Raw genomic sequence first — 6,422 nt, 5'->3', positions numbered from 1 at the left:
ACACATTTAGAGTGTCAGGGTTTGCAGTAAACCAGTGTATTGGAGGAACTCAAGCGGAAACCTATACAGTCGAGGCATAGGTCTGGCTTCTCCAGTCTCTTCCCTTAAAAAAGACGGGTTTGTGCAGAAGAAAGGCCTGAGTTAGCTTTCCCTCTGTCTCTCACAAGGTTGGTACCCAGGTTAAAGGACTGGTGGTCCAGGATCTATGGCTTATTCCTTTGACTGGCTCCTTGGTCTCCAGGCTCGTGACCCAGAATCTGTGGCTCAATTTCCACATCTCATTTATAATAAGTATTAAAACAGAGCAAACAATCAGCTTGTCCACAAATCTGACCATTGAGGCACTGGGTATCAGGGTATCAATGTGTATATTTATTATCTCCATGCCCCAGTAATGTTGAACATACACTCACCTAAAGAATTATTAGGAACACCATACTAATACGGTGTTGGACCCCCTTTTGCCTTCAGAACTGCCTTAATTCTACGTGGCATTGATTCAACAAGGTGCTGATAGCATTCTTTAGAAATCTTGGCCCATATTGATAGGATAGCATCTTGCAGTTGATGGAGATTTGACGGATGCACATCTAGGGCACGAAGCTCCCGTTCCACCACATCCCAAAGATGCTCTATTGGGTTGAGATCTGGTGACTGTGGGGGACATTTTAGTACAGTGAACTCATTGTCATGTTCAAGAAACCAATTTAAATTGATTCCAGCTTTGTGACATGGTGCATTATCCTGCTGGAAGTAGCCATCAGAGGATGGATACATGTTCTCATTCTGTTTACGCCAAATTCGGACTACCATTTGAATGTCTCAACAGAAATCGAGACTCATCAGACCAGGCAACATTTTTCCAGTCTTCAACAGTCCAATTTTGGTGAGCTCGTGCAAATTGTAGCCTCTTTTTCCTATTTGTAGTGGAGATGAGTGGTACCCGGTGGGGTCTTCTGCTGTTGTAGCCCATCCGCCTCAAGGTTGTGTGTGTTGTGGCTTCACAAATGCTTTGCTGCAGACCTCGGTTGTAACGAGTGGTTATTTCAGTCAACGTTGCTCTTCTATCAGCTTGAATCAGTCGGCCCATTCTCCTCTGACCTCTAGCAAGGCATTTTTGCCCACAGGACTGCCGCATACTGGATGTTTTTCCCTTTTCACACCATTCTTTGTAAACCCTAGAAATGGTTGTGCGTGAAAATCCCAGTAACTGAGCAGATTGTGAAATGCTCAGACCGGCCCGTCTGGCACCAACAACCATGCCACGCTCAAAATTGCTTAAATCACCTTTCTTTCCCATTCTGACATTCAGTTTGGAGTTCATGAGATTGTCTTGACCAGGACCACCCCCCTAAATGCATTGAAGCAACTGCCATGTGATTGGTTGACTAGATAATTGCATTAATGAGAAATAGAACAGGTGTTCCTAATAATTCTTTAGGTGAGTGTACGACTCCTATAGGGTCTGTATCAACAATCGTCTGTGTGTCTACACAATTACCATTAAAACGCTTAGCTTTAAGCACATTAATACGGTAATCAGGAAAAATGGAAGTATCCAGCTCAAACATGGTGAAAAAATTGTAGCTTTATTGCGGTATAAAATCATCGACACACAGGACAAGTTTGGTTACGCGTTTCCGACCATAACTCCTTCCTCATGACATATCGAACTTCTAGAGTGGTAAAAAATTCGACCACTGGGCACAGTTATGATTAGTGTTGAGCGAATTGAAAGTGACGAAGTGGAATTCAATCCGAATTTCAGGAAAACTTTGATTTATCACGAAGGGGAATTACCTCGCACTTCGTGGTAACAAATTCCGTGGTTACGAATTTGGTTATTGTTTTCCATTACAACATAATTATAATGGAATTTGTAAGATGGAATTCAAAACGTAAACCTTTAGAGACAATCCGTTTTGATCCATCATAATAAAGGCTTATTGGCAAGCAAATTGGATCCGTCTGGTTTCCGTTATCCAGGACGGAAAAGAAAGTTCTGTCGACCTCTATTATGGCGGATCAAAACGGAATGCCTCTAAAGGTTTACGTTTTGAATTCTGTCTTACAAATTCCGTCATTTTCTGTTATATTTACTGATGAGCTAACATGGACGCCACGTTCGGGTCCGTACCGAACAATACGTTGCCTGTGTCCCGAACCCAAACACACTAAAGTCTGTGATATGAATGCGTATAGTGGCTCACCTGTTTGGTAACTGAACTATGGTGCACTGGTAACTGGGCGCCCCACCATCCAAACAAAGGGAATATATAAATAAATTGATGTAACAGGACATCATACAATCATGATTATTGATTAGTGATTTGAGAGGAATATCAGTTATTGAAAATCACCGATTATTCATCATATTACTTTTGCTTTTTGTTTATGTGTATGAAGTCAAACAACAACCAATGGGTCCCTGCCCTCCCCAGCTAATTCATCTATTCAGCCAACATCCTATACGCTGAGGTGGACGGGTAATCCAGCATCAATGCCTGTTTTTATTTTCAATTTTATTTTTATTTTTTTCTGAATAGGACCTTGTTTCACTTTAGTTAAAATAGGGATTGTTGTGGCATCCAACTTATCATATAAGTTTTTTTTCCTCAATTGTGAACGTCATCGTGATATTAACTGGGAGCATTTCTTAGTATACTTGTTTTTACTATCTGTGTCTATTTTTAATAAACGTTTGTTCTCGATACTTTCTTTGGCGATTGAGTGCTTTATCAATTTATTTACACTAAAGTCTGTGTTCGTTGTTCGGTGTTAAAATAAAGCTTGTTGAAAGACTGCAGCGTCGCCAATCAACAAGGCTGTTAGGCACTGGAAAGCGATGACAGTCATGGCTAGTATTGCAATGGCTGTGATTGTCATACCTTGTGAACTTGCATGCCTAAATGCCGGATACATGGTGTGTTACAATTCTGCTCTGACTAATGACAGGACAGGACGCTGCTGCAGGCAGGGAGAGTGTTTATCATTAACAGGCATTTATTATTTAAAAAAAGTGTTCAGGTGACCTACAGTCATTATTGATCGGTGCAATACAAGACCTTTTCACTAGTCACACAGAAATACAAAAGTTAAAACGTCAGATCAGGTTTTTTTTTAATCCACAAAACACGTTCCTTGCTGTTTTCACACGGAAATACAATATTTTGTCTGTCAGCCAGTTTGCTGGGAGAACGTAAAAAAATGAGAAGAGCATCAAATAAGAGACGTGGCCGTGGATGTGGTGCTTCTGGTGTTAGTGATGTTGGAACTCCTGCTGCAGGGAGAGGACATTGTTGGTCTGCGGCAGCTACGCGCCAATATGAAACACCTTCCTCTGGTGCACATAGGCGACAGGACATTCTGCATCATTTAGTAGGCCCAATTACCGCTCTAAGAATAGTGATGCGGGCGGTAGTAGATTGGATGACTCAGAGTGCCTCTAGTTCCTTCACATTATCTTCTACTCGGTCCGATGCTGAAATAGAAGAGTTGGCGGCCCCAAGCATCCGTCTTCCATCTCAACCCCTTGCACATCAGCCAAGCAGTCTTAGCCTCAGGTCATGCAGCAGTCACTTATGCTTTTTGATGACTCTGCTGACGGGGTTTCCATGGACCATCCACCTACCCCTGCCTCAGAAGAGGAAGAGAGTGCACTCATGCCCAACTACTTATGTTTAAGGATGAGAATATGGCAGGACCACAGCACATCTCTGATGATGACGAAACACAGGCGTCAACTGCTGCAGCAGTGAGTGGAAGATAATGTGGAGGATGATGAGGTCGTAGACCTCATATGGCATCCAGGTCATGACAGTGACGTGTGCAGTTCGGAGGAAGAGGTGAGGTCACGTAGCGCCAGCCACAAAGCAAAAGAGGGAGCAGGGTCCAAAAGCAAAGGGACCGGCTGAACCAGCCAGTTCGTCTGCTACTGCCCAACGCGACCTGGAACAGAGAACACCAAAGGCAGCTCAAAGGAGATATCTGGCATGGCAGTTCTTCACACAATGTGCTGACGACAAGACACGGGTGATTTGCATGCTGTGCAATCAAAGCCTGAAAAGAGGCATAAATGTTCTAAACCTGCAGAACCAGGCATCTAACTGCAAAGCACGAGCGGGAGTGGAGTAGACACCTTAAAAACCATGAAAGATCTGAGGCTCCTCCTGATCCCCCTGCGATCTCGGCCTCTTCCTACCCCTCTGAAGCGACAGGGCCACCTTGCACCCCTCAAAGTGAGGATATGACAGCAACACCTCCGTCACCGAGCATCTCCACACTGTCCCATGGAAGCGTTCAGCTGTCCATCCCCCAAACACTGAAGAGAAAGAGGAAGTACCTGCTTACCACCCACAAGCTCTGGCCCTGAATACCAGCATTTCCAAAATCCTGGCCTTTGAAATGCTGCCATTCCGTCTGGTGGAGATGGACAGTTTTAAAAACATCATGACAGCGGCTGTCCCACAGTAAGTGTTTCCCAGCTGCCACTTCTTTTCAAGGCGGGCTGTCCCTGCCCTGCACGAAAAAGTGGCGGAAAAAATCATGTGTGCGCTGCGCAACACCATCAGTGGCAAGGTCCTCATAACCACCGACACATGGACCAGTAAGCACAGGCAGAGATGTTATAGCTAACTGTCCACTGGGTAAATGTAGGGGTGGCTGGGCCTGAGGAGGAAAGCGGTTTGACGCATGTCCTGCCACCACCGAGAATTGCTGGACGTTTCTCGGTGCCTCCTGTTGCCTCCTACTCCGTTTCCTTCTCCTGTTCCTCCTCATCACGTCAGCACAACACCTGCACCACCAACTTCAGCACAGTCAGGATAAAATGACAGCAGGCTTTTCTGAAACTCATATGTTTGGGGGAAAAAACCCACACCGCATGGGAGCTGTGTAGGGGCATAGAAGAACAGATGAGTGGTTGGTACCTCTAATCCTCCAACCCGGCCTGGTGGTGTGCGACAGTGGGCGAAAGCTCGTAGCAGCTCTAGTGCTAGCCAGTTTGACACACATCCTTTGAATGGCACATGTGCTGTATTTGGTGGTGCAGAGGTTCCTGAAAAATTAGTCAGAACTACTGCAGAAAGTTCAGGCCGTCTGTGCGAGCTTTCGGCATTCTCACTCTGATGCGGCTCGCCTGTCTGCACTGCAGCGTAACTTCAGCCTTCCCGTTCACCACCTCATCTGCAACCTACCCACAAGGTGCAACTCCACCTTGCACATGCTGTAGAGACTATGCAAGCAGCAGCATGTGATAGTCAAGTTTCAGCTGCGGAACATCACCACTTTATCACCAACGAATGGGCCTCCATGCGGGACGTGTGTGCCATGTTTCAACACCATCTTCAGGGTTACTATCCCACTTCTATGTCTCCTTGACAAACGCTTAAGGTGATAATGCATGAGGATGTGGCACAGAAGGAATAGGAGGAGGAGCAGGGATCATTCTCATGGTTATCAGGCCAGTCATCCACAGGTGGCTCAGAGGGTGGGTTTCTGCATCAACAGTGGCCAGGTACACAACTGTCCAGCCAGTGCACAGTTTTGAAGGATGAGGATGAGGAGGATCCACGTTCATAGCAGGGTGGCACTCAAATCAGCCAACGGGCATCCCTGAGCATGGCTGGGGGGATACAGAGGTCACAGACAATACAACTCCCACCGAGAACAGCTTGTCTTTGCTTCAGGACAGCCTGGCACATATGAGTGACTACATGCTGCACTGCCTGCGCAATAAACGCTGAGTTGCCCTCATTGTTACCAGTTCTGATTACTGAGTGACCAGCCTGCTGTATTCCCGCTACAAGGACAACGTGGCATCCTTACTTCAGTCATTGGAGCGTGATGCATGAGTAAAATTGTAGGCTAGTAGATGCGTTACTGAGGGTGTTCCCACCTAACGGCGGGGGCTCAGTGGAAGCAGGAAGCAGAGGAGGAAGAGGAAGTCCAAACATTGCTGGAGCACCGTCAGAACCTTAGAAGGGAGGATTAGCATGGCTGAAATGTGGAAAAGCTTTGTCAGCACACCACAACATCCAGCACCACCAGCTGATATGGACCGTCTAAGCAAGAGGCAGCGTTTCAGCAATATGGTAATATGGTGGAACAGTACATGTGCACACATCTGCGCGTACTGAGTGGTGGTTCTGCCCCATTTAACTTCTGTTGCTCAAAATCACGCACATGGCCTGAGGTGCTGGCCTGCCATACGGCAAGTGTATTTCCGAACATGTGTTTAGCACGGCGGGGATGTAATCACGGACAGGTGCATCCTCCTGTCCACAGACAATATGGACAAGTTCACGTTAATTAAAATGAAGCAGGCATGGATCCCACAAGAATTGTCTGTTCCTTGGCCAGAGTAGAGAAGTACCTGCCGCACCTAGCAATTTTTATACTACAGTGCAGTTTATGCGTTATCT

This window comes from Bufo bufo, chromosome 4 (assembly GCF_905171765.1).
Source record: "Bufo bufo chromosome 4, aBufBuf1.1, whole genome shotgun sequence".
Lineage (NCBI taxonomy): Eukaryota > Metazoa > Chordata > Amphibia > Anura > Bufonidae > Bufo > Bufo bufo.
The sequence above is the reverse complement of the archived record's forward strand: the minus strand, read 5'-3'. Positions refer to the sequence as shown.